The following is a 27,578-nucleotide window of genomic DNA, read 5'->3' as shown; positions in this document are numbered from 1 at the left end:
TAAGGTAAACCTAACCATAGCATGAAACATATGGATCCAAATCAGCCGCTTACGAAGCAACGCATAAACTAGGGTTTAAGCTTCTGTCACTCTAGCAACCCATCTTCTACTTATTACTTCCCAATGCCCTCCTCTAGGCCCAAATAATGGTGAAGTGTCATGTAGTCGACGTTCACATAACACCACTAGAAGAGAGACAACATACATCCCATCAAAATATCGAACGAATACGAAATTCACATGACTACTAATGGCAAGACTTCTCCCATGTCCTCAGGAACAAATGTAACTACTCACAAAGCATAACATGTTCATAATCAGAGGGGTATTAATATGAATGTAGGATCTGAACATATGATCTTCCACCAATTAAACCAACTAGCATCAACTACAAGGAGTAATCAATACTACTAGCAACCTACTATCACCAATCTCGGATTGGAGACAAGAATTGGATACAAAAGATGAACTAGGGTTTTGAGATGAGATGGTGCTGATGAAGATGTTGATGGAGATTGCCCTCTCTCGATGAGAGGAGTGTTGGTGATGATGATGGCGATGATTTCCCCCTCCGGGAGGGAAGTTTCCCCGGCAGAACAGCTCCGCCAGAGCCCTAGATTGGTTCCGCCTCGTTGCGGCGGAGTTTCGTTCGAGAAGATGGCTTATGATTTTTTTCCCATGGAAAGACTCCATATAAAATAAGATGGTCACCAGAGGGCTACCAGGGGGGCCCACGAGGTAGGGGGCGCGCCCAGGGGGGTAGGGCGCGCCCCCACCCTCGTGGCCAGGGTGTGGCCCCCTGGTGAAGTTCTTGCTCTCAGTATTTTTTATATATTTGGAAAACATCTTCCGTGAAGTTTCAGGACTTTGGGAGCTGTGCAGAATAGGTCTCTAATATTTGCTCCTTTTCCAGCCCAGAATCCCAGCTGTCGGCATTCTCCCTCTTTATGTAAACCTTGTAAAATAAGAGAGAATAGGCATAAGTATTGTGACATAATGTGTAATAACAGCCCATAATGCAATAAATATTGATATAAAAGCATGATGCAAAATGGACGTATCAACTCCACAAAGCTTAGACCTCGCTTGTCCTCAAGAGAAAAGCCGAAATCGAAAAATATGTCCACATGTTTAGAGATAGAGGTGTTGATAAAAATAAAATACGGACACGGGGGCATCATGATCATTCTTAGAATAGCAACTCATATAATTCTTTGTCATATAATCTCTAATGCTAGAGTAATAATTCAATCACAATATCAAGTATGAATCGTAAACTTCATTGAAAACTAACAAACTACAATCTCAATCATTGAAGCAATTGCAATTTATCATAACATAGGAAAGAGTCACTGTATAAGAGCTTTTCAGCAAGTCCACATACTCAACTATCATATAATCTTTCACAATTGCTGACACTCACGCAATACTTATGCGTATGGAGTTTTAATCGGACACAGAGAAAGATAGGGGCTTATAGTTTTGCCTCCCAACGTTTTACCTCAAGAGTAATGTCAATAGTAAGAGTTCATGAAAACTCACATCCAATTAGCCATATATACCAGGATCTTTCCAACATATTGTGCTTGCCAAAGGATAAAGTGTAAAAAGGAAGGGTGAAAATCACCATGACTCTTATGCAATGTAGGAGACAAGTAAAAGATAGGCCCTTCGCAGAGGGAAGCAGAGGTTGTCATGCGCTTTTTATGGTTGGATGCACAAAATCTTAATGCGAAAGAATGTCACTTTACATTGCCACTTGTGATATGGACCTTTATTATGCAGTCTGTCGCTTTTATTACTTCCATATCACACGACCGTATAAAGCTTATTTCTTCCACACCAATCAATCATACATATTTAGAGAGCAATTTTTATTGCTTGCAGCGATGACAACTTACTTGATGGATCTTACTCAATCCATAGGTAGATATGGTGGACTCTTATGGCAAGGCTTGTTTGAGGTTATTTGGAAGCACAAGTAGTATCTCTACTTGGTGCAATGAATTTGGCTAGCATGAGGGGGAAACGCAAGATCATCACGTTGGAAGATCCAAGACAATATAATTCATCTCAGATGTAAGAAAACATAACACATTACATTTTCTTCCTTGTCCAATGTCAACTCTTTTAGCATGTCATATTTTAATGAGTGCTCACAATCATAAAAGAAGTCCAAGATTGTATATTTATATGTGAAGACCTCTCTTTCTTTATTACTTCCTATTAATTGCAACGATGACCAAAACTGTGTTTGTCAACCCTCAACAACTTTTATTCATCACACTTTTTCTATGTGAGCTCATTACTCTCCATAAGACTCACATGATCTCTTTGTTTCTTTTTATTTCTTTCTCTTTTCTTTTATTCACTTAGGATCATGGCAAAATAATCAAGCCCTTGACTCAACACTAATGTTTATTATATAGCTCACGGACTCGATTACATAGAAGGATAATAAAGCAAAACTCACCACTAGATCACACTAAGAACTTTTATTCTACTAGATCAAGATATTACCAAAAGGATCGAACGAAGAAAAACGGTAAAGATAAAAGTGATGGTGATACGATACCGGGGCACTCCCCCAAGCTTGGCAGTTGCCAAGTGGAGTGCCCATACCCATGTGATTATGTCTCCTTTGTTGGTGAAGAAGGTGGAGTTGTTGATGATGGATAGTCGCACATCGAGCGTAGGAGGTCTTCTAACATGCAGATAATGCCCTTGAGTGCGATGATATGCTCCTTCAACAAAATATTTTCACGTGTGAGACACTTATTTTGTATACGAGCTACCTCAATCATCTTGAAAGCTTCAATTTCTTTTGGGGTAAGAAGATTGTTATCCAGTTGAAGGATGTCTTCTGTTGCCGGAACTTGGTCCTCCATGGACTTCTTGATCCCTTCATCCTTGTTGATCTCCATAGGTTCTTCTCTCTTCAGCTCTATCTTCATTATCCAAGCATCGTTGCCCTCATGGTTGGAGGAGGAGGGAGATGACATACTGCCTGGCCTTGACAACCCTGACAGAAAACAGCTCGAAACAAAGATAGGAGATTTTTGTGTGATACGGGAGTCAAAACCCCCGGGAGGTTATATGATGAATTTTTACCGACCAAAATATGTGTTGTGTACAAAAATGGTGTCCGGAGAGCACACGAGGTGCCCACGAGGTAGGGGGCGCGCCTAGTAGGGTAGGGCGCACCCTCCACCCTCTTGGAGCCCTCGTGTCCTTCCCGGACTACTTCTTATTTTTCTATTTTTCTAAATATTCCAAAATGGAGAAATATTGCCTTAAAAACTGTTTTGGAGTCGGTTTACTTACCGTACCACATACCTATTCTTTTTCGGAGTCCGGAAAGTGTTCCTTATGTATTCCTCTAGGGTTACGGTTTTAATAACATTGGTTTCAACATTTATGGGATTACCTAAGATATAGTGTTTGATTCTTTGACCGTTCACCACCTTCGGATTTGTGCCTTCGAAGGTGTTGATTTTTATGGCACCGGGACGGTTGACCTCCTCGATAACGTAAGGACCTTCCCATTTAGAGAGAAGTTTTCCTGCAAAAAATCTTAAATGAGAGTTGTATAACAATACATAGTCACCTACATTAAACTCACGTTTTCGTATCCTTTTGTCATGCCATTTTTTAACTTTTTCTTTAAAGCACTTGGCATTTTCGTAGCCTTGGGTTCTCCATTCATCAAGTGAGCTAATATCAAATAACCTCTTCTCACCGGCAAGTTTAAAATCATAATTAAGTTCTTTAATAGCCCAATAAGCCTTGTGTTCTAGTTCGAGAGGCAAGTGACATGCTTTTACATAGACCATTTTATACAGAGACATACCCATAGGATTTTTAGATGCAGTTCTATAGGCCCATAATGCATCATCAAGTTTCTTGGACCAATTCTTTCTAAACCTATTAACAGTCTTTTGCAAAATTAATTTGAGTTCTCTATTACTCAATTCTACTTGACCACTAGACTGAGGGTGATAAGGAGATGCAATTCTATGATTAACATCATATTTAGCAAGCATTTTACGGAAAGCACCATGAATAAAATGTGAACCACCATCAGTCATTAAATATCTAGGGACTCCAAATCTCGGAAAAATAACTTCTTTAAGCATTTTAATAGAAGTGTTATGATCAGCACTACTAGTTGGAATAGCTTCTACCCACTTAGTAACATAATCAACAGCAACTAAAATATGTGTATATCCATTAGAGGAAGGAAAGGTCCCATATAGTCAAAGCCCCAAACATCAAATGGTTCAATAACAAGTGAATAATTCATAGGCATTTCTTGACGTCTACTAATATTACCAATTCTTTGACATTCATCACAAGATAAGACAAACTTACGGGCATCCTTGAAGAGAGTAGGCCAATAAAAACCAGATTGCAGTACCTTATGTGCAGTTCTATCTCCAGCATGGTGTCCTCCATAAGCTTCGGAGTGACACTTGCGTAGGATCTGTTCCTGTTCATGCTCAGGTACACAACGTCTAATAACACCATCTACTCCTTCTTTATAAAGATGTGGGTCATCCCAAAAGTAATGCCTCAAATCATAGAAGAACTTTTTCTTTTGCTGGTATGTGAAACTAGGTGGTATAAACTTAGCAACAATGTAATTAGCATAATCAGCATACCATGGAGCAGTATGAGAAGAATTTATGACATTTAATTGCTCATCAGGAAAGCTATCATCAATAGGTAGTGGGTCATCAAGCACATTTTCTAACCTAGACAAGTTGTCTGCAACGGGGTTCTCAGCTCCTTTTCTATAAACAATGTGCAAATCAAATTCTTGTAGCAAGAGAACCCATCTAATAAGTCTAGGTTTAGCATCTTTCTTTTCCATAAGATATTTAATAGCAGCATGATCAGTGTGAATAGTTACTTTAGAATCAACAATATAAGGTCTAAACTTATCACAAGCAAATACAACTGCTAAGAATTCTTTTTCGGTAGTAGCATAATTTCTTTGAGCATTGTATATAGTTTTACTAGGATATTGAATAACATTTAGTTTCTTATCAACTCTTTGTCCTAGAACAACACCTACAGCACAATCACTAGCATCACACATAATTTCAAAGGGTAAATTCCAATCAGGTGGCTGAACAATAGGTGCAGAGATCAATGCTTTCTTAAGTATTTCAAATGCTTATACACAATCATCATCAAAGACAAATGGTATATCCTTTTGTAATAAATTAGTCAGAGGCCGAGAAACTTTTGAGAAGTCCTTAATGAACCACCTATAAAAACTGGCATGACCAAGGAAACTTCTTATATCTTTAATGTCCTTGGGACACGACATCTTTTCAATAGCACCAACCTTGGCTTTATCAACTTCAATACCTCTTTCAGAAACTTTATGACCCAAGACAATACCTTCATTCACCATAAAGTGGCACTTTTCCCAATTCAAGACAAGATTAGTTTCTTCACATCTCTGCAAAACTCGATCAAGGTTGCTCAAGCAATCATCAAAAGAAGATCCATAGACGGAAAAGTCGTCCATGAAAAGCTCACAAATCTTTTCACAAAAGTTAGAGAATATAGCCATCATGCATCTTTGAAAGGTAGCAGGTGCATTACATAAACCAAAAGGCATACGTCTATAAGCAAAAGTACCAAAAGGGCATGTAAAAGTAGTCTTTGATTGATCTTTGGCTGACACAGGTATTTGAGAGAAACCAGAATAACCATCTAGAAAGCAAAAATGTGTATGTTTGGACAATCTTTCTAGCATTTGATCAATAAAAGGTAATGGGTAATGATCCCTTTTAGTAGCCTTATTTAATTTGCAGAAATCAATTACCATCCTATAACCTGTAATAATTCTTTGAGGAATCAATTCATCTTTATCATTAGGAACAACAGTAATACCTCCCTTCTTAGGGACACAATGGACAGGGCTTACCCATTGACTATCAGCAATGGGATAAATTATACCTGCCTCAAGGAGCTTTAGTATCTCCTTTCTTACCAATTCTTTCGTTTTAGGATTCAGCCGGCGTTGATGATCATGAACTAGTTTAGCATCTTCTTCCTAATTAATTTTATGTTGACATAGAGTGGGACTAATTCCGTTAAGATCATCAAGAGTGTACCCAATAGCAGCGCGGTGCTTCTTCAGAGTTTTCAATAATCTCTCTTCCTCATGCTCTGAAAGGTTAGCACTAATAATAACAGGATATATCTTTTTCTCATCAAGATAAGCATATTTAAGAGTATCAGGTAACGGTTTATGCTCAAACACGGGATCACCCTTGGGTGGAGGAGGATCCCCTATGGTTTCAACAGATAAATTGTTTTTCAGAATAGGTTCCTTTTTAAAGAATACTTCATCTAATTCCCTTCTTTCATTCATAAACATATCATTTTCATGGTCTAGAAAGTATTGTTCTAAAGGATCACTAGGAGGTACAGCAATAGAAGAAAGACCAATAATTTCATCCTTACTAGGTAATTCTTCTTCATGGTGTTGTCTACTAAATTTAGAAAAATTAAATTCATGAGCCATATCATCTAAACCGATAGTAACAACATCTCTTTTGCAATCTATGGTAGCATTAACAGTATTTAAGAATGGTCTACCAAATATAATGGGACAAAAGCTATCTTGTGGGGAACCAAGAACAAGAAAATTAGCAGGATATTTAGTTTTCCAACACAAGACTTCAACATCTCTAACAATTCCCATTGGTGAAATAGTATCTCTATTGGCAAGTTTGATTGTGACATCAATATCTTCCATCTCAGCAGGTGGAATATCATGCATAACTTCTTGGTATAACGAATAAGGTATTGCACTAGCACTAGCACCCATATCACATAAGCCATGATAACAATGATCTCCTATTTTAACAGAAATAACAGGCATGCCTACCACAGGTCTAGGCTTATCTTTATCACGAGGTTTAGTAATTCTAGTAGTTTCATCACAGAAATAAATAACATGCCCATCAATATTATCAGACAAGAGATCTTTAACGATAACAATATTAGGTTCAACTTTAACTTGCTCAGGAGGTGTATATGTTTTAATATTACTTTTACGAACCATAGTTGAAGCTTTAGCATGATCCTTTATCCTAGTAGGGAAATGTGGTTTCTCAACATAAGAAGTAGGAACAATAGGATCATTGTAAGTGATAGTCTTTTCTTCAACTTTAATAGGTGCAACTACTTTTACTTCTATGGGAGGATGATATTTAAACCACTTCTCCTTGGGGAGATCAACATAGGAAGCAAAAGATTCACAGAAAGAAGCTACTATCTCAGAGTCAAGTCCATATTTAGTGCTAAATTTACGAAAAATATCGGTATCCATAAAGGATTTAACACAATCAAAACTAGGTGTCATACCTGACTCCTTAGCATTGTCGAGGTCCCAATCTTCTGAGTTGCGTTCAAATCTTTCCAATAAATCCCATTCGAATTCAATAGTCTTAATCATAAAAGAGCCAACACAAGAAGTATCAAGCATGGTGCGATTGTTACCAGAAAGCCGAGCATCACATTTTTGAATAATCATTTCTCTTGAGAGCTCATGATTGGGGCATGAATATAACATTGATTTAAGCCTCCCCCATGTTTGAGTGATGCTTTCTCCTTCACGAGGCCAAAAATTATATATATAATTGCGATCACGGTGAACAAGATGCATAGGATAAAATTCGGATGAAATTCTAATTTCAATCGTTTGTAATTCCAAGACCTCATATCATCACATAGCCTATACCATGTCGATGCATCTCCCTTCAAAGATAAAGGGAAGACCTTATTCTTAACAACATCTCCGGGTACACCTGCAAGCTTAAATAATCCACAAACTTCATCCACATATATCAGATGTTCATCAGGATGTTTTGTTCCATCTCCTAAAAAAGGATTATCTAGCAGTTTTTCTATCATACCCGAAGGAACTTCAAAGCAAGCATTTTCATTTTCATTTTCATTTTCAGTAGGTTTAGTAGGTTGACGAGCAACACTTTGCTCTATTGGTCGGGTGAAGATACCCCGAACTAGCCCCTCAAAAGATTACTTTCCATGGTAACAAGTGACAGTAAATTTCAGCACACTATATAAATTTTTCCTTACAAAATTTAACCTACCAAAGGCGCTTCACTCCCCGGCAACGGCGAAAGAAAAGAGTATTGATGACCCACAAGTATAGCGGATCTATCATAGTCCTTTTGATAAGTAAGAGTGTCGAACCCAACGAGGAGCAGAAGGAAATGATAAGCAGTTTCCGGCAAGGTATTCTCTACAAGTACGGAAATAAGTGGTAATAGATAGTTTTGTGATAAGATAATTTGTAACAAGCAACAAGTAACAAAAGTAAATAAGGTGCAGCAAGGTGGCCCAATCCTTTTTGTAGCAAAGGACAAGCCCGGACAAAATCTTATATGATGTAAAGCGCTCCTGAGGACACATGGGAATATTGTCAAGCTAGTTTTCATCACGTTCATATGATTCGCGTTCGGTACTTTGATAATTTGGTATGTGGGTGGACCGGTGCTTGGGTACTGCCTTTACTTGGACAAGAATCCCACTTATGATTAACCTCTATTGCAAGCATCCGCAACTACAACAAAAGTATTAAGGTAAACCTAACCATAGAATGAAGCATATGGATCCAAATCAGCCCCTTAGGAAGCAACGCATAAACTAGGGTTTAAGCTTCTGTCACTCTAGCAACCCATCATTTACTTATTACTTCCCAATGCCCTCCTCTAGGCCCAAATAAGGGTGAAGTGTCATGTAGTCGACGTTCACATAACACCACTAGAAGAGAGACAACATACATCTCATCAAAATATCGAACGAATACCAAATTCACATGACTACTAATAGCAAGACTTCTTCCATGTCCTCAGGAACAAAAGTAACTACTCACAAAGCATAAACATGTTCATAATCAGAGGGGTATTAACATGCATATAGGATCTGAACATATGATCTTCCAGCAATTAAACCAACTAGCATCAACTACAAGGAGTAATTAACACTACTAGCAACCTACTAGCACCAATCCCGGACTTGGAGACAAGAATTGGATATAAGAGATGAACTAGGGTTTTTAGATGAGATGGTTGTTGGGGAACGTTGCAGAAAATTAAAATTTTTCCTACGGTTTCACCAAGATCCATCTATGAGTTCATCTAAGCAACGAGTCGAGGGAATGAGTTTGCATCTACATACCACTTGTAGATCGCGTGAGGAAGCTTGCAAGGTGATGATGGAGTCGTACTCGACGTGATTCGAATCACCGATGTCCAAGTGCTGAACGGACAGCACCTCCGCGTTCAACACACGTACGGGACGGGAGACGTCTCCTCCTTCTTGATCCAGCAAGGGGAAGGAGAGGTTGAGGAAGACAGCTCCACCGGCAGCACGACGGCGTGGTGATGGTGGAGAAGCAGTACTCCGACAGGGCTTCGCCAAGCACACAACGGAGGAGGAGAGGTGTTGGGGAGGGGAGGGCTGCGCCTTGGAGGGTGGTGCGGCTGCCCTCCCCTCACCCCTCTATTTATAGGGGGAAGGGAGAAGGGGGCCGGCCCCTCTAGAACCCATCTAGGGGGGGGCGGCGGCCAAGGGGAGAGGGGAGAGGGTGGCTTGCCCCCCAAGCCAAGGGGGCGCCCCCTCTAGGGTTCCCCCCTCAACCCTAGGCGCAAGGGCCCAAGGGAGGGGGTGCGCCCAGCCCACCAGGGGCTGGCTCCCTGCCCCACGCAGCCCATGTGGCCCCCGGGAGGGGTGGCCCCTCCCGGTGGACCCCCGGAACCCTTCCGGTGGCCCCGGTACAATACCGGTATGACCCCGAAACTTCCCGGTGTCCGTTTGACAACTTCCCATATATAAATCTTTACCTCCGGACCCTTCCGGAGCTCCTCGTGACGTCCGGGATCCCATCCGGGACTCCGAACAACATTCGGTAGTCACATACTAGTCTTCCTAATAACCCTAGCGTCACCGAACCTTAAGTGTGTAGACCCTACGGGTTCGGGAGACATGCAGACATGACCGAGACGCTCTCAGGTCAATAACCAACAGCGGGATCTGGATACCCATGATGGCTCCCACATGCTCCTCGATGTTGTCATCGGATGAACCACGATGTCGAGGATTCGATCAAACCCTGTATACAATTCCCTTTGTCAATCGGTACGTTACTTGCCCGAGACTCGATCGTCGGTATCCCAATACCTTGTTCAGTCTCGTTACCGGCAAGTCACTTTACTCGTACCGTAATGCATGATCCCGTGTCCAACACCTTGGTCACATTGAGCTCATTATGATGATGCATTACCGAGTGGGCCCAGAGATACCTCTCCGTCATACGGAGTGACAAATCCCAGTCTCGATCCGTGTCAACCCAACAGATACTTTCGGAGATACCTGTAATGCACCTTTATAGTCACCCAGTTACGTTGTGACGTTTGATACACCCAAGGCACTCTTACGGTATCCGGGAGTTACACGATCTCATGGTCGAAGGAAGAGATACTTGACATTGGCAAAGCTCTAGCAAAACGAACTACACGATCTTTTATGCTATGCTTAGGATTGGGTCTTGTCCATCACATCATTCTCCTAATGATGTGATCCCGTTATCAACGACATCCAATGTCCATAGTCAGGAAACCATGACTATCTGTTGATCACAACGAGCTAGTCAACTAGAGGCTCACCAGGGACATATTGTGGTCTAAGTATTCACACGTGTATTACGATTTCCGGATAATACAGTTATAGCATGAATAAAAGACATTTATCATGAACATTGAAATATAATAATACTTTTATTATTGCCTCTAGGGCATATTTCCAACAGTCTCCCACTTGCACTAGAGTCACCAATCTAGTTACATTGTGATGAATCGAACACCCATAGAGTTCTGGTGTTGATCATGTTTTGCACGCGAGAGAGGTTTAGTCAGCGGATCTGCGACATTCAGATCCGTGTGCACTTTGCAAATCTCTATGTCTCCATCTTGAACATTTTCACGGATGGAGTTGAAACGACGCTTGATGTGCCTGGTCTTCTTGTGAAACCTGGGCTCCTTGGCGAGGGCAATAGCTCCAGTGTTGTCACAGAAGAGTTTGATCGGCCCCGACGCATTGGGTATGACTCCTAGGTCGGTGATGAACTCCTTCACCCAAATCGCTTCATGCGCTGCCTCCGAGGCTGCCATGTACTCCGCTTCACACGTAGATCCCGCCACGACGCTCTGCTTGCAGCTGCACCAGCTTACTGCTCCACCATTCAACATATACACGTATCCGGTTTGTGACTTAGAGTCATCCAGATCTGAGTCGAAGCTAGCGTCGACGTAACCCTTTACGACGAGCTCTTCGTCTCCTCCATAAACGAGAAACATGTCCTTCGTCCTTTTCAGGTACTTCAGGATATTCTTGACCGCTGTCCAGTGTTCCTTGCCGGGATTACTTTGGTATCTTGCTACCAAACTTACGGCAAGGTTTACATCGGGTCTGGTACACAGCATGGCATACATAATAGATCCTATGGCTGAAGCATAGGGGATGACACTCATCTCTTCTTTATCTTTTGCCGTGGTCGGTGACTGAGCCGAGCTCAGTCTCACACCTTGTAACATAGGCAAGAACCCCTTCTTGGACTGATCCATTTTGAACCTCTTCAAAATCTTATCAAGGTATGTGCTTTGTGAAAGACCTATGAGGCGTCTCGATCTATCTCTATAGATCTTGATGCCTAATATATAAGCAGCTTCTCCAAGGTCCTTCATTGAAAAACACTTATTCAAGTAGGCCTTAATGCTGTCCAGAAATTCTATATTATTTCCCATCAAGAGTATGTCATCTACATATAATATGAGAAATGCTACAGAGCTCCCACTCACTTTCTTGTAAACGCAGGCTTCTCCATAAGTCTGCATAAACCCAAACGCTTTGATCATCTCATCAAAGCGAATGTTCCAACTCCGAGATGCTTGCACCAGTCCATAAATGGATCGCTGGAGCTTGCATACTTTGTTAGCGTTCCGAGGATCGACAAAACCTTCCGGCTGCATCATATACAGCTCTTCCTTAAGATGTCCGTTAAGGAATGCCGTTTTGACGTCCATCTGCCATATCTCATAATCATAGTATGCGGCAATTGCTAACATGATTCGGACGGACTTCAGCTTCGCTACGGGAGAGAAAGTCTCGTCGTAGTCAATCCCTTGAACTTGTCGATAACCCTTAGCGACAAGTCGAGCCTTATAGATGGTAACATTACCATCCGCGTCCGTCTTCTTCTTAAAAATCCATTTGTTTTCTATCGCTCGCCGATCATCGGGCAAGTCTGTCAAAGTCCATACTTTGTTTTCATACATGGATTCTATCTCGGATTTCATGGCTTCAAGCCATTTGTTGGAATCCGGGCCCGCCATCGCTTCTTCATAGTTCGAAGGTTCATTGTCGTCTAACAACATGATTTCCAGGACAGGGTTGCCGTACCACTCTGGTGCGGAACGTGTCCTTGTGGACCTACGAAGTTCAGTAGTAACTTGATCCGAAGTACCTTGATCATCATCATTGTTTTCCTCTTCAGTTGGTGTGGGCATCACAGGAACATTTTCCTGAGCTGCACCACTTTCCCGTTCGAGAGGTAGTACTTCATCGAGTTCTACTTTCCTCCCACTTACTTCTTTCGAGAGAAACTCTTTTTCCAGAAAGCATCCGTTCTTGGCAACAAAGATCTTGCCTTCGGATCTTAAGTAGAAGGTATACCCGACAGTTTCCTTAGGGTATCCTATGAATACGCATTTTTCCGACTTGGGTTCGATCTTTTCAGGTTGAAGTTTCTTGACATAAGCATCGCATCCCCAAACTTTTAGAAACGACAGCTTAGGTTTCTTTCCAAACCATAATTCATACAGTGTCGTCTCAACGGATTTAGACGGTGCCCTATTTCAAGTGAATGTAGCTGTCTCTAGAGCGTATCCCCAAAATGATAGCGGTAAATCGGTAAGAGACATCATAGACCGCACCATATCCAATAGAGTGCGATTACGACGTTCGGACACACCATTTCGTTGAGGTGTTCCAGGCGGCGTGAGTTGTGAAACGATTCCACATTTCCTTAAGTGTGTACCAAATTCGTGACTTAAGTATTCTCCTCCACGATCTGATCGAAAGAATTTTATCTTTCGGTCACGTTGATTCTCTACCTCATTCTGAAATTCCTTGAACTTTTCAAAGGTCTCAGACTTGTGTTTCATTAAGTAGACATACCCATATCTACTCAAGTCATCAGTGAGAGTGAGAACATAACGATATCCTCCGCGAGCCTCAACGCTCATTGGACCGCACACATCGGTATGTATGATTTCCAACAAGTTGGTTGCTCGCTCCATTGTTCCGGAGAACGGAGTCTTGGTCATTTTGCCCAAGAGGCATGGTTCTCATGTGTCAAACGATTCATAATCAAGAGACTCCAAAAGTCCATCAGCATGGAGCTTCTTCATGCGCTTGACACCAATGTGACCAAGGCAGCAGTGCCACAAGTATGTGGGACTATCGTTATCAACTTTACATCTTTTGGCATCCACACTATGAACATGTGTAACATTACGCTCGAGATTCATTAAGAATAAACCATTGACCATCGGAGCATGACCATAAAACATATCTCTCATATAAATCGAACAGCCATTATTCTCAGACTTAAATGAGTAGCCATCTCGTATTAAACGAGATCCAGATACAATGTTCATGCTCAAACATGGCACTAAATAACAATTATTAAGGTTCAAAACTAATCCCGTAGGTAAATGTAGAGGCAGCGTGCCGACGGCGATCACATTGACTCTGGAACCATTCCCGACGCGCATAGTCACCTCGTCCTTCGCCAGTCTCCATTTATTCCGCAGCTCCTGCTGTGAGTTACAAATATGAGCAACGGCACCGGTATAAAATACCCAGGAGTTACTACGAGTACTGGTAAGGTACACATCAATCACATGTATATCAAATATACATTTGGTGTTGCCGGCCTTCTTATCCGCTAAGTATTTGGGGGAGTTCCGCTTCCAGTGACCCTTCCCCTTGCAATAAAAGCACTTAGTCTCAGGCTTGGGTCCATTCTTTGACTTCTTCCCGGTAACTGGCTTACCAGGCGCGGCAACATCTTTGCCATCCTTCTTGAAGTTCTTCTTACCCTTGCCCTTCTTGAACTTAGTGGTCTTATTGACCATCAACACTTGATGTTCTTTCTTGATTTCAGCCTCTGCTGACTTCAGCATTGAGAACACTTCAGGAATAGTCTTTACCATCCCCTGCATGTTGTAGTTCATCACAAAGCTCTTGTAGCTTGGTGGGAGCGACTGGAGGATTCTGTCAATGACCGCCTCATCTGGGAGGTTAATGTTCAGCTGGGTCATACGGTTGTGCAACCCAGACATCTTCAGGATGTGCTCACTGACAGAACTGTTTTCCTCCATCTTACAACTGAAGAACTTGTCGGAGACATCATATCTCTCGACCCGGGCATGAGCTTGGAAAACTAGTTTCAGCTCTTCGAACATCTCAAATGCTCCGTGATGCTCAAAATGCTTTTGGAACCCCGGTTCTAAACTGTAAAGCATGCCGCACTGAACGAGGGAGTAATCATCAGCGCGAGTTTGCCAAGCATTCATAATGTCTTGGTTCTCTGGGACGGGAGCGTCACCTAGCGGTCCTTCTAGGACATATCGTTTCCTGGCAGCTATGAGGATGATCCTCAGGTTCCGGACCCAGTCCGTATAGTTGCTGCCATCATCTTTCAGCTTGGTTTTCTCTAGGAATGCGTTGAAGTTCATGTTGACATGAGCGTTGGCCATTTGATCTACAAGACATATTTGCAAAGGTTTTAGACTAAGTTCATGATAATTAAGTTCTAATCAAATTATGAACTCCCACTCAGATTAGACATCCCTTTAGTCATCTAAGTGTTACACGATCCGAGTCGACTAGGCCGTGTCCGATCATCATGTGAGACGGACTAGTCATCGTCGGTGAACATTCTCATGTTGATCGTATCTTCCATACGACTCGTGTTCGACCTTTCGGTCTCCGTGTTCCGAGGCCATGTCTGCACATGCTAGGCTCTTCAAGTTAACCCTAAGTGTTTTCGCTGTGTAAAACTGTCTTACACCCGTTGTATGTGAACGTAAGAATCCATCACACCCGATCATCACGTGGTGCTTAGAAGCGACGAACTGTAGCAACGGTGCATAGTTAGGGGAGAACACTTCTTGAAATTTTGTGAGGGATCATCTTATTTACTACCGTCATCCTAAGTAAACAAGATGCATAAACATAATAAACATCACATGCAATTATATAGTTGTGACATGATATGGCCAATATCATATAGCTCCATTGATCTTCATCTTCGGGGCTCCATGATCATCTTTTCACCGGCTTGACACCATGATCTCCATCATCATGATCTCCATCATCGTGTCTTCATGAAGTTGTCACGCCAACGACTACTTCTACTTCTATGACTAACGTTTAGCAATAAAGTAAAGTAGTTTACATGGCGTTATTCAATGACACGCAGGTCATACAAAAAAATAAAGACAACTCCTATGGCTCCTGCCGGTTGTCATACTCATCGACATGCAAGTCGTGAATCCTATTACAAAGAACATGATCTCATACATCACAATTCATCATTCATCACAACTTCTGGCCATATCACATCACATGATCAATCGCTGCAAAAACAAGTTAGACGTCCTCTAATTGTTGTTGCATCTTTTACGTGGCTGCAATTGGGTTATAGCAAGAACGTTTTCTTACCTACGAATAACCACAACGTGATTTTGTCAACTTCTATTTACCCTTCATAAGGGCCCTTTTCATCGAATCCGCTCCAACTAAAGTGGGAGAGACAGACACCCGCCAGCCACCTTATGCAACTAGTGCATGTCAGTCGGTGGAACCGGTCTCACGTAAGCGTACGTGTAAGGTTGGTCCGGGCCGCTTCATCCCACAATAGCGTTGAGCAAGAAAAGACTAGTAGAGGCAAGTAAGTTGACAAGATCCACGCCCACAACAAATTGTGTTCTACTCGTGCATTAGAGAACTACGCATAGACCTAGCTCATGATGCCACTGTTGGGGAACGTTGCAGAAAATTAAAATTTTTCCTACGGTTTCACCAAGATCCATCTATGAGTTCATCTAAGCAACGAGTCGAGGGAATGAGTTTGCATCTACATACCACTTGTAGATCGCGTGCGGAAGCTTGCAAGGTGATGATGGAGTCGTACTCGACGTGATTCGAATCACCGATGTCCAAGTGCTGAACGGACAGCACCTCCGCGTTCAACACACGTACGGGACGGGAGACGTCTCCTCCTTCTTGATCCAGCAAGGGGGAAGGAGAGGTTGAGGAAGACAGCTCCACCGGCAGCACGACGGCGTGGTGATGGTGGAGAAGCAGTACTCCGACAGGGCTTCGCCAAGCACACAACGGAGGAGGAGAGGTGTTGGGGAGGGGAGGGCTGCGCCTTGGAGGGTGGTGCGGCTGCCCTCCCCTCACCCCTCTATTTATAGGGAGAAGGGAGAAGGGGGCCGGCCCCTCTAGAACCCATCTAGAGGGGGGGCGGTGGCCAAGGGGAGAGGGGGAGAGGGTGGCTTGCCCCCCAAGCCAAGGGGGCGCCCCCTCTAGGGTTCCCCCCTCAACCCTAGGCGCAAGGGACCAAGGGAGGGGGTGCGCCCAGCCCACCAGGGGCTGGCTCCCTGCCCCACGCAGCCCATGTGGTCCCCCGGGAGGGGTGGCCCCTCCCGGTGGACCCCCGGAACCCTTCCGGTGGCCCCGGTACAATACCGGTATGACCCCGAAACTTCCCGGTGCCCGTTTAACAACTTCTCATATATAAATCTTTACCTCCGGACCCTTCCGGAGCTCCTCGTGACGTTTGGGATCCCATCCGGGACTCCGAACAACATTCGGTAGTCACATACTAGTCTTCCTAATAACCCTAGCGTCACCGAACCTTAAGTGTGTAGACCCTACGGGTTCGGGAGACATGCAGACATGACCGAGACGCTCTCAGGTCAATAACCAACAGCGGGATCTGGATACCCATGATGGCTCCCACATGCTCCTCGATGTTGTCATCGGATGAACCACGATGTCGAGGATTCGATCAAACCATGTATACAATTCCCTTTGTCAATCGGTACGTTACTTGCCCGAGACATGATCGTCGGTATCCCAATACCTTGTTCAGTCTCGTTACCGGCAAGTCACTTTACTCGTACCGTAATGCATGATCCCGTGTCCAACACCTTGGTCACATTGAGCTCATTATGATGATGCATTACCGAGTGGGCCCAGAGATACCTCTCCGTCATACGGAGTGACAAATCCCAGTCTCGATCCGTGTCAACCCAACAGATACTTTCGGAGATACCTGTAATGCACCTTTATAGTCACCCAGTTACATTGTGACGTTTGATACACCCAAGGCACTCTTACGGTATCCGGGAGTTACACGATCTCATGGTCGAAGGAAGAGATACTTGACATTGGCAAAGCTCTAGCAAAACGAACTACACGATCTTTTATGCTATGCTTAGGATTGGGTCTTGTCCATCACATCATTCTCCTAATGATGTGATCCCGTTATCAACGACATCCAATGTCCATAGTCAGGAAACCATGACTATCTGTTGATCACAACGAGCTAGTCAACTAGAGGCTCACCAGGGACATATTGTGGTCTAAGTATTCACACGTGTATTACGATTTCCGGATAATACAGTTATAGCATGAACAAAAGACATTTATCATGAGCATTGAAATATAATAATACTTTTATTATTGCCTCTAGGGCATATTTCCAACAATGGTGCTGATGAAGATGTTGATGGAGATTGCCCTCTCCTGATGAGAGGAGCATTGGTGATGACGATGGCGATGATTTCCCCCTTCGGGAGGGAAGTTTCCCCGGCAGAACAGCTCCGCCAGAGCCCTAGATTGGTTCCGCCAAGGTTCCGCCTCGTGGCAGCGGAGTTTCGTCTGGGAAGATGGCTTATGATTTTTTTCCCATCTAAAGACTCCAGATAGCAGAAGATGGTCACCGGAGGGCCCCCAAGGGGCCCATGAGGTAGGGGGGCACACCCAGAGGGGTAGGGCGCGCCCCCTACCCTCGTGGGCAGGGTGTGGCCCCCCTGGTGAAGTTCTTGCTCTCAGTATTTTTTATATAATTGGGAAACATCTTCCATGAAGTTTCCGGACTTTTGGAGCTGTGCAGAATAGGTCTCTAATATTTGCTCCTTTTCCAGTCCAGAATCCCAGCTGCCGGCATTCTCCCTCTTTATGTAAACCTTGTAAAATAAGAGAGAATAGGCATAAGTATTGTGACATAATGTGTAGTAACAGCCCATAATGCAATAAATATTAATATAATAGCATGATGCAAAATGGACGTATCACTCCACCAGCTACTGCTCATCCACGGGCTCTTGTTCATCCAGCCTCCACCGCTCCTCCACCGGCTACTATTCAACCAACCCTCTCCACAGGGTCCTGTTCAATCACCCCTCCACGGGCTACTGTTTATCCAGCCCTCCACCGGTTACTGTTCAACCAGCCCTCCATGGGGTCCTGTTCATCCAACCCTCCACGGGGTCCTATTCATCCACCCCAACCGGCTCCATCGGGGTCATGTTCATCCAGCGGCAACGACCTCTACTACCACGGGGTCATGTTCATCAAACCCACCACCAGGAACTATTCATCCAACCCCCCCCCAACAATGCTCACTATTGATCAAGACGCGGCAGGTTCGATCGGCTTCAATTAGCAGCAGTACCGAAGGAATCGCTCGATCGGGTTCAGTTAACAGCCAGGGATCGATCGCTCGGGTTCAATAACACGTAGCCTGCAGTGCAATTGCTCGGGTTCAGTAGGCGAACACCTCGCTCGTGTTCAGTTAGAGCGCAATGCCTCACACACACACGCGTACGTGTACGAGAGAAATGCGCAAACCTCCGTGCATCGCTCGGCCCCGACCACCCACCGTAACCGGGAACTCCCTGATATTTTCCTCGCCCTCGCTTCTACCATGGTTTTTTCCATCATGGACGGTGTCGGTGTCAAAACTGGCGGATCTCGGGTAGGGGGTCCCGAACTGTGCATCTAGGCGGATGGTAACAGGAGGTGGGTGACACGATGTTTACCAGGTTCGTGCCCTCTTGATGGAGGTAATACCCTTCATCCTTCTTGATTGTTCTTCATAATATGAGTAGTACAAGAGTTGATCTACCACGAGATCGAAGAGGCTAAACCCTAGAAGCTAGCTTATGGTATGATTGTGTGTTGTTGGTCCTACGGACTAAACCCTCCGGTTTATATAGACACCGGAGGGAGCTAGGGTTACACAGAGTCGGTTACAAGGAAGGAGATCTACATATCCGTACTGCCAAGCTTGCCTTCCATGCCAAGAAGAGTCTCATCCGGACACGGGACGAAGTCTTCAATCTTGTATCTTCATAGTACAATAGTCCGGCCAAAGGATATAGTCCGGCTGTCCGGATACCCCCTAATACAGGACTCCCTCAGTAGCCCCCGAACCAGGCTTCAATGACAATGAGTCCGTGTCGCTATACAAAAAGAGGGGTACACTTTTTGTACCCCTATAACTGTGCACGGGCAGTCAGAGCCATGGGCACCACCACACTGAGCAAGGCATGGGAGGTGATCCCAGGTAAGGACGAAGCTCAAGAGAAGCAGAACGACGCCAAGATCAAGACCACAAAGAGCAAAGGGGACGAAGCGGACCCCCCGGCAAGATGCTTGCCGGGAGGCGGTTTTAGCAAACCCGGCAAGACCCTTGCCGTGGCAGCTCGCCCCACACCTACGGAGTGAGTCACCCTTGAGTCCACTGCCCCCATGGGGCAAGGATTCGGGAGACATCCCCATGGTGGCCTGCAGATCTTTGTGAAGACATTCAAGATCAGATACACCCTTTAGAAGATGATGATCCTTATCAGGATCCCAGCCAAGGAGGACCACAAGGCCCCCGGCAAGAGCCTTGCCGGGGAAGACAGCAGGCGCCACGGCAAGACCCTTGCTGGGGCCCCGGCAAGGCCCTTGCCAAGAACACCCATAGATCCACCATCAGGCCCGCGCCAGTTATACCTCTACCGCCGTTCGCATGTAGCTGCCGACCCAACCAGCTGGGCAGGCACCTGCGTGGCGGCATGCAGATCTTCATGGAGACCCACCACTGCGCCACCTCAGCTGCCTGCCTGCCTACATGGCACCATGGGCGCCGCTAGCCAGGGCGCATGTCGACACGAGAGGGAGCGGCGACGGACAAGACGGGTCTCTCCCCCATCCCCGATAAAGCAAGGACACCTGGGCAAGATGCATTAAATGTGCCTTGTCATGTAATGCGAGGGATAACCTCACATCACTGTACCCTTTTTCCACCTCCTATGTGCCACTGTGGCAACCCCTTTCCTATAAAAGGAGGCCCGAGGCGACCAGGAGGAGGATTCGGCTTTTTGGAGCTCCTCACACCCCATAGCTAGCTCAAGAACACAGATATACAACCCACCAAAGCAGGAGTATGGTTTTACGCATCCCCGCGGCCCGAACCTGGATAAACGAACCGTGTGCTATCTGTTTGATCCGCTCTTCTCACGACCCCATGCCCCGCAACCGTAGTAGGGATTCTTGTGATCCCATAGGTGTCATTCCGACCGACATCTTTGGCGCGCCAGGTAGGGGAGCGCAGTTGTGAGAATCGGCTCTAGCAATCAGCGCAGCACTCCTTCGCCTTCGTGGATCTTGCAGAAAGACGGAGGCCAGAAGATCAGCGCTTGAGTGACTACAAACAGAAGCTAAGTTGCACTGAACCCTTATGTGTGCTACCCTTCTTATTTGAGGTTATTCCCCCCGGAGATATTTGCTTTGTATGAGAAACCTGCACGCCAGGGGGCTCTACCACGATCGGCAACGCCCTTGCCCTGTTTCGAGTCCGCTCAACAGCTCAAGCGGCTGTGTCGAGAATGGCAGAGTAGCCTTCCGCGATCAGCAACGCCCCCGATTCTGACTCGAATCAAGCTCGACAGTTCGAGCGGCCGTGTTCAGAACGGAAAGGTGGCTCGTCCGGCAGCACGCGTACCCAGCTGGCCATGGGGATCCGTCCCCAAAATAGGAATTGAATGGGGAAATAACATGCATGAAAATTAAGAGTACTTCAAAGTTATATTACATCACATCATAGCTGCAGTTCTAATTAAAGATAAAATTTGTCTTGGTCGGGAACCCGCAGCGGCGAAGAAGAACGGGATGCCTAATCCCGGCGCTGGCCTTCCACCCTCTTGTTCTTGTCGATGCAGTCGGTGATGGGCTTGATGCGCTCCTTGAGCACCGTGAGGTCAGTACCATCCGGCAAGCTCTTCATCGTGGCCGCGAAGTCAAGATCGGGATTCCAGTACGCCATCTTGGTGAGGACCTTGGTCACGACCCTCCGGCAAAGTCGCCGGGCCTCCTCGGCCAGGTGGCCGTCCTGTTAGAGTGGAGATAAGATAAGGCTCCAAGGACGCCCTCGAAGAACAGGGTCAACTTGGTGTTGACGATCCCGCTGCGCTCAGGGGCGTACCTCACGTTTGGCATCCCCATGGTGGCCAACTGCGAGGTGACCCTGCCGGCGACCTCCTCCAGACGGCTGATCCATCTGTTCTCGCCCGCCACATAATCCTGGTGGGAGGCGGCCTCTTTCGCCCGCAGCTGCTTCTCCTCCTCCAGGCTCCTGGTCAAGGTCTCCTCCCGAGCCCTGCTCTCCGACATCATCTTCTCGAGATCCCCCAGCTTCAGCTTGAGGTCTCTGACAGAGTTATGCGCTTTGGAGAGCTCCCCAGCCCTGCTGATGACCGCTCCTTGCGCCTCCACCAAGGCGCTGTTGACCGTGCTCTTCTCGTTGGACAGCTTGAGGGCCTGCTCCTTCAGCTCGTTCTGCGCCACCTCTAACTCCCTTACCTTGCCGGCATGGGCCAGAGCCTGGGCATCGAGTGCCTCCTTGTGCCTCTGCTCTAGCTCGCGAGTCCACCGCGCGACAAGGGCCTCGAGCTCCTCATCCTTGCCACGGAGCGCTATGGCAAGCTTCGCCTCACGCGCGGTGAGGTCCTCTTCTCGGGAATCCAAGGTAGCTTGATGCTGGTTCCGGGCGGCCTCGGCCGCGGCATCCAAGTTCGCCACCTTTTCCTGGGACTTCTCGATGTCAGCCATCTTCATGGTGAGCTCCACATCACGCTCGGCCAATTTCTCCTAAAAGGCCCTCTGCTCCTCGTGAGCCTGGTGGAACCAGGTCTGCGTCTCGGCAACGCGCGCCTTGAAGTCCACCTCCGCGTTGTCCACCATTGCCATCCTGGACTTGACCTTGTCCAGGCGAGCATGGTAGAGCACTTGGAGCTTCTGGAGATTGGCCCCCATGGCACGGAAAAGCTGCTCTTCTGGAGAACCGTCGCCACCAATGCCCGTATCATCAACCACCTCGAGCCCGGTGGCGGCAAGCACCTCGCCGTCGAAAACTTCCCCTTTGGCGGGCGCCTGGCTTGACGCCCTTGGGAGGTGGACGAAGAGATCGTCGCCCACCTTCAGATATCTGCTGGGGCCCAAGGTTGAGGAGGAGGGAGGATGGTCACCCACCACCTCTTCCTCGGCGGAGGCCTTGCCGGCCTGACCGGCAGGTCCACCGCTGGCACCCTCGGCAGAAGCCTCGCCGGTCGCCTTGGCGGCCCCTGCCGCGGTGTCCTCGGCAGCATCCTTGGCGGCCTCCTCAACAATGTTCCCAGCTACGGTATCCACGTCCTCCATACATGTTGAAGGAGGGCCTGGGCAGCAACGGGAGCAATGAAGCCAAGAAAATAGTAAGGGAAAAACAGAGACGAAGGACAGGCGACTCACCAGTACCAGGCTGTGAAGCAGAAGTCCCCTCTCCGCCAGCATTTGGCACTGCGGCAGAGCCACCAGCGCCCAAGTTCCCCTCTTCCTCCATGGGTGTGGGCTCCGTGCCTGATGCCCTTGCCGGGGACGCCCACCGCGGCGGCGTAGTCGATGGGGGTGGTGTGTTAGGAGTAGCCCTCTATGGCTCCTCCTGCTGCCACTCCCCTCCTGCAAACCCGGCAAGGTCAGCATCATAGCATCGAGCACCTACCACATGTCGAGTAAGAAGAGGGAGACGAACTTACGTTGGGGGCTGCGCCGGGGGCTGCTGTCCGGGCTGCTCAGCACCACCAGTGGTGTCTTTGAAGCCCCAGCCAGGGGCTGGCTGCTCGCCGAGGTCCTCGCCCTATTCACCCTCTGGGCCAACGTCTCTGTCTCCCTACGGAAGCAAAAATGGATCAAGACAAGCGACCCAATTCGAGGAAATGGAAATGACAGTAAGGAACGGAGAACTTACTCATCATCCGTCTCCTCCACTTCCACCAGTTTCTTTTTCCACTCTGGGCTGAGAGGCCCGAGATCAAAAGGGAGCTCCACATCATCATCTGAGTCGATGCCCGCCGGAGGAGGCGAAGGAGGCGGCGGGGTTTGTGCGCGCCCGGATGAGGAAGGGGCTGTTGTCTTCTTCTTCTCAGCGGCCTTCGTTAGCCTCTTGGCTGCCGTGGTCCTCATGTGGCGCCCAGACCCCTCCAGGGTCAATTGAGGTCGCGCAGCCCTGCCGGGCCGGACCGGCTCACCGGAGCCAGCCCGCCGCGGGACTCACCCTCTTCCCCTGGTTGGCGTCGAGCCCGCTGCCACGTCCTCCTCCTCCCGCAACGACTCGTCGGTCGCGTCCTCGACAAGCGGAGCTCCGGTGTCGGTGCTGCTGACCTCCCCGGAGGCTACCGCCCAACGGGTGAGCTTCTCTTCCTCCACTGCTGTTGCGGCCTTCTCCTCCACGCCCCCGGCGCTGCCGGCCTCCATGGCAAGCTGTGCCTCCCTCGCCCTAGTGGCGATGTAGTCCAGCTCTGCCTGGGTGGTGTCCATGATAAGCCACCGCTCGGCGTCGGCATTTACGTACACCTCAATCAGGGTGTCGAAGAATTGCTGCACATCCTCGTCCTTCGGCTCCTCCCAGCTCAGGACAGGGCCGTGCGCATTACAGTCGGGCATCATGGTGATGATCTAGGACCGACGTGAATTGTTGCACAACGGGACCACCCCCGCTGGCAGCTTGAAAAATGGCCCCTTGAGGGCCTTGCCGACCTTTGCGACAGCCCTCGCGGCCTTGCCGGTCCGCTCGACCTCACCATCGCGACACACATCAAGCTGGAAAAGCCGCTGGCAGAAGTGGGCATGCGCCAGCACTGTGAAGTTGTGATCGAGGCCGGGGCGGAGTCGCATAATGTCAGCCGAGTTCGTAAAGAGCCAAGCTGGTCTCCCTTTGCTATGCAACGGGGCGATCCGGCGGCGAATGAAGTCCGCCCCGATCATCTCAAGGGTGAGTCCGGCCTGGGTGAGCCAGAGAATCCTGGTGGTGGCGATGGTGAGCCTCCCATCAGCGGTGTCGACATCGCTCCAATCGTTGCCGCGGACCGGCGGCACTCGGCAGACCTTGTAGAATTTCGGCGCGTTTTAATCTTCAATCCAGCACCACCGGCCATGCCATTCCTCACACCTCTCCTTCACGGCACCGTCCGGGTACGCCCCCTTGGATCTTGGGATCCAGGTGACGCAACCGGAGATGGCTCCTCCCGGCTGGATTCGAGGGAAGAAGTAATGGCGGAAGAGCGTCGTGTTGGGCTGCACCCCGGCAAAGCCCTCGCAAAGATGCACGAAGAAAGCCATGCACGCCACCGCATTCGGAGTAAAATCCAAGAGGCGAAAGCCGAAGGTGCGCATAACGTCGCAGAAGAAATCGGAGAAAGGAGGGCATAACCCGCAAGAAAAGTAATCAATGAAGAAGGGGTACCGATTCGAGGCAGGATCAGCTCAAGCAGCAGGAATGATGCGCGTCGCCGGGTGTCCCAAAATCCTCTCCCCCCATCTTCACCCCCCATAGGGGCTTGAAGGAGGCCTGGAGCTGTTGAACATCAACCGTCGACGGGAAGAAGAAGGCGGACTTCGTCCGGTCACCCGACAACGCGCTCTCTGGCGGCTCCATCGTCCCGGCGCCCTTAGCCGCCCCTTGCCCTTGGCGAATTTGGGAGCCATGGCAACCAAGAAGTTCAGAGGGCTGAGGAAGGGGGATGGCAAAGCAGCGGCGGCGGGCGACAGTGAAAGCTTAGGAAGGAAGGAAGAGATGGAACGGCGGCTCTGAGATTGGAAAAGGCGCAAGGGAAGAAGAGGAAGTGAGCAGCGCGCCCACGATTATTCCTTCTTATGGGGGAAAACGCAGGCTGCCTCCTTTCACATTAACTGTGATGTGATACATGCCCGCGGGAAGCAACCCCACGCATGCCGCCCACATCACACACGCCTCCCCACGCCGCGCCACGCGCGGGAAGCATGGGAAGCGCAGCGCGCAAAGAGACTTACCACGGTAAAAACCGCCCCGCCTGCCCGCGCACCATTTTTGGGCCTAGCCCAACAACGTGATTATGCTTACGTGTGGCCCAGGCCCGGGGGCTCCTGTCGGTGTACAAAAAGAGGGGTACACTTTTTGTACCCCTATAACTGTGCACGGGCAGTCTGAGCCACAGGCACCACCACATTGACCAAGGGAAGGGAGGTGAGCCAAGGTAAGGTCGAAGCTCAGGAGAAGCAGAATGACGCCAAGATCAAGACCACAAAGAGCAACGGGGACGAAGCGGACCCCCCTGGCAAGATCCTTGCCGGGAGGCGGTTTTAGCAAACTCGGCAAGACCCTTGCCGTGGCAGCTCGCCCCACACCTACGGAGTGAGTCAACCTTGAGTCCACTGCCTCCATGGGGCAAGGATTCGGGAGACATCCCCGTGGTGGCTTGCAGATCTTTGTGAAGACATTCAAGATCAGATACACCCTTTAGAAGATGATGATCCCTGGCGGGATCCCAGCCAAGGAGGACCACAAAGCCCCCGGCAAGAGCCTTGCCAGGGAAGACAGCAGGCGCCACGGCAAGACCCTTGCCGGGGCCCCGGCAAGGCCCTTGCCAAGAACACCCGTAGGGCCACCATGAGGCCCACGCCAGTCAAACCTCTACCGTCGTTCGCATGCAGCTGCCAACCCAACCAGCTGGGCAGGAAACTGCATGGCGGCATGCAGATCTTCGTGGAGACCCACCACTACGCCACCTCAGCTGCCGCCTGCCTACATGGCACCGCGGGCGCCGCTAGCCAGGGCGCGTGTCAACACGACAGGGAGCAGCGACGGACGAGACGGGTCTCTCCCCCATCCCCGATAAAGCAAGGACACTTGGGCAAGACACATTAAATGCGCCTTAACGCGAGGGATAACCTCACATCACTGTACCCTTTTTCCACCTCCTGTGTGCCACTGTGGCAACCCCTTTCCTATAAAAGGAGGCCCGAGGCGACCAGGAGGAGGATTCGGCTTTTTGGAGCTCCTCACACCCCATAGCTAGCTCAAGAACACAGATATACAATCCACCAAAGCATGAGTAGGGTTTTACGCATCCCCGCGGCCCGAACCTGGATAAACGAACCGTGTGCTATCTGTTTGATCCGCTCTTCTCACGACCCCACGCCCCGCAACCGTAGTAGGGATTCTTGTGATCCCATAGGTGTCGTTCCCACCGACAGTCCGGTACGCAGATTGTCTTCGGCATTGCAAGGCGGGTTCTTCTTCAAACTCTGAGTACCTGCTAAATAGTGTCCGGCTTCTCGTAAATGTTGCGCTTCTTGGCTTCTGTGTCCAATAATGGCCATCTTCCATGTGTCAAGCGAATGTGAGGAGCCAGGGTGTTTTTACATTTACCACCCCATCTATGTGAATGAACTATCTATTAAAGAGACGAGGATCCTTAGATCCAAACCACACCATCCTCCCTCAGCGAGCATTCATCGGAGTGCGCCCGAAAAAATCCATCCCAACATGGCCGGCCAGCGCAGCTCCTCCTCTCACTCCCGCATCCCCAAGCCCGGAGATTGGGAGAAGTGTTCCGTCCCGCACAGCCAATTAGTGAAGCTATAGACCCAGGGATTCCTCCCTCTAGCGTATATGGTCCCGGTTTGAGCTAGGCTCGCCACCTTTAATGGCGGGGAGCAAGCGGAGAGCTTTCCCAACCCCTCTAAGGGAGAGTGGGTATGCCTTGTCCCTTATTTGTTAAGGGGACTCGGATGTCCAATCCATCCATTTCTCCGAGGGCTCCTGGAGTTCTACGGCCTCTAGTTCCACAACCTCACCCCTGCCTCCATACTGCACATCGCTGGTTACGTAGCCCTTTGTGAGCTGTTTCTGGGTTGCGAAGCTCATTTTGCGCTGTGGAAGAAGTTGTTATGCCTTGTGCCCCATACACAGAGGGGATCAATATATCAAGTGGGCGGAGCCGAAGTATGGCGCATCGTCAGGACCGGATACCTATCCGGTACCCCGAAAAAGACGTCCGAGGACTGGCCTTCGGAGTGGTTTTATATGGAGGATGTTCCTCTCCCGG

Source organism: Triticum aestivum, chromosome 4A (assembly GCF_018294505.1).
Source record: "Triticum aestivum cultivar Chinese Spring chromosome 4A, IWGSC CS RefSeq v2.1, whole genome shotgun sequence".
NCBI lineage: Eukaryota > Viridiplantae > Streptophyta > Magnoliopsida > Poales > Poaceae > Triticum > Triticum aestivum.
This window is presented reverse-complemented; position numbering follows the sequence as displayed.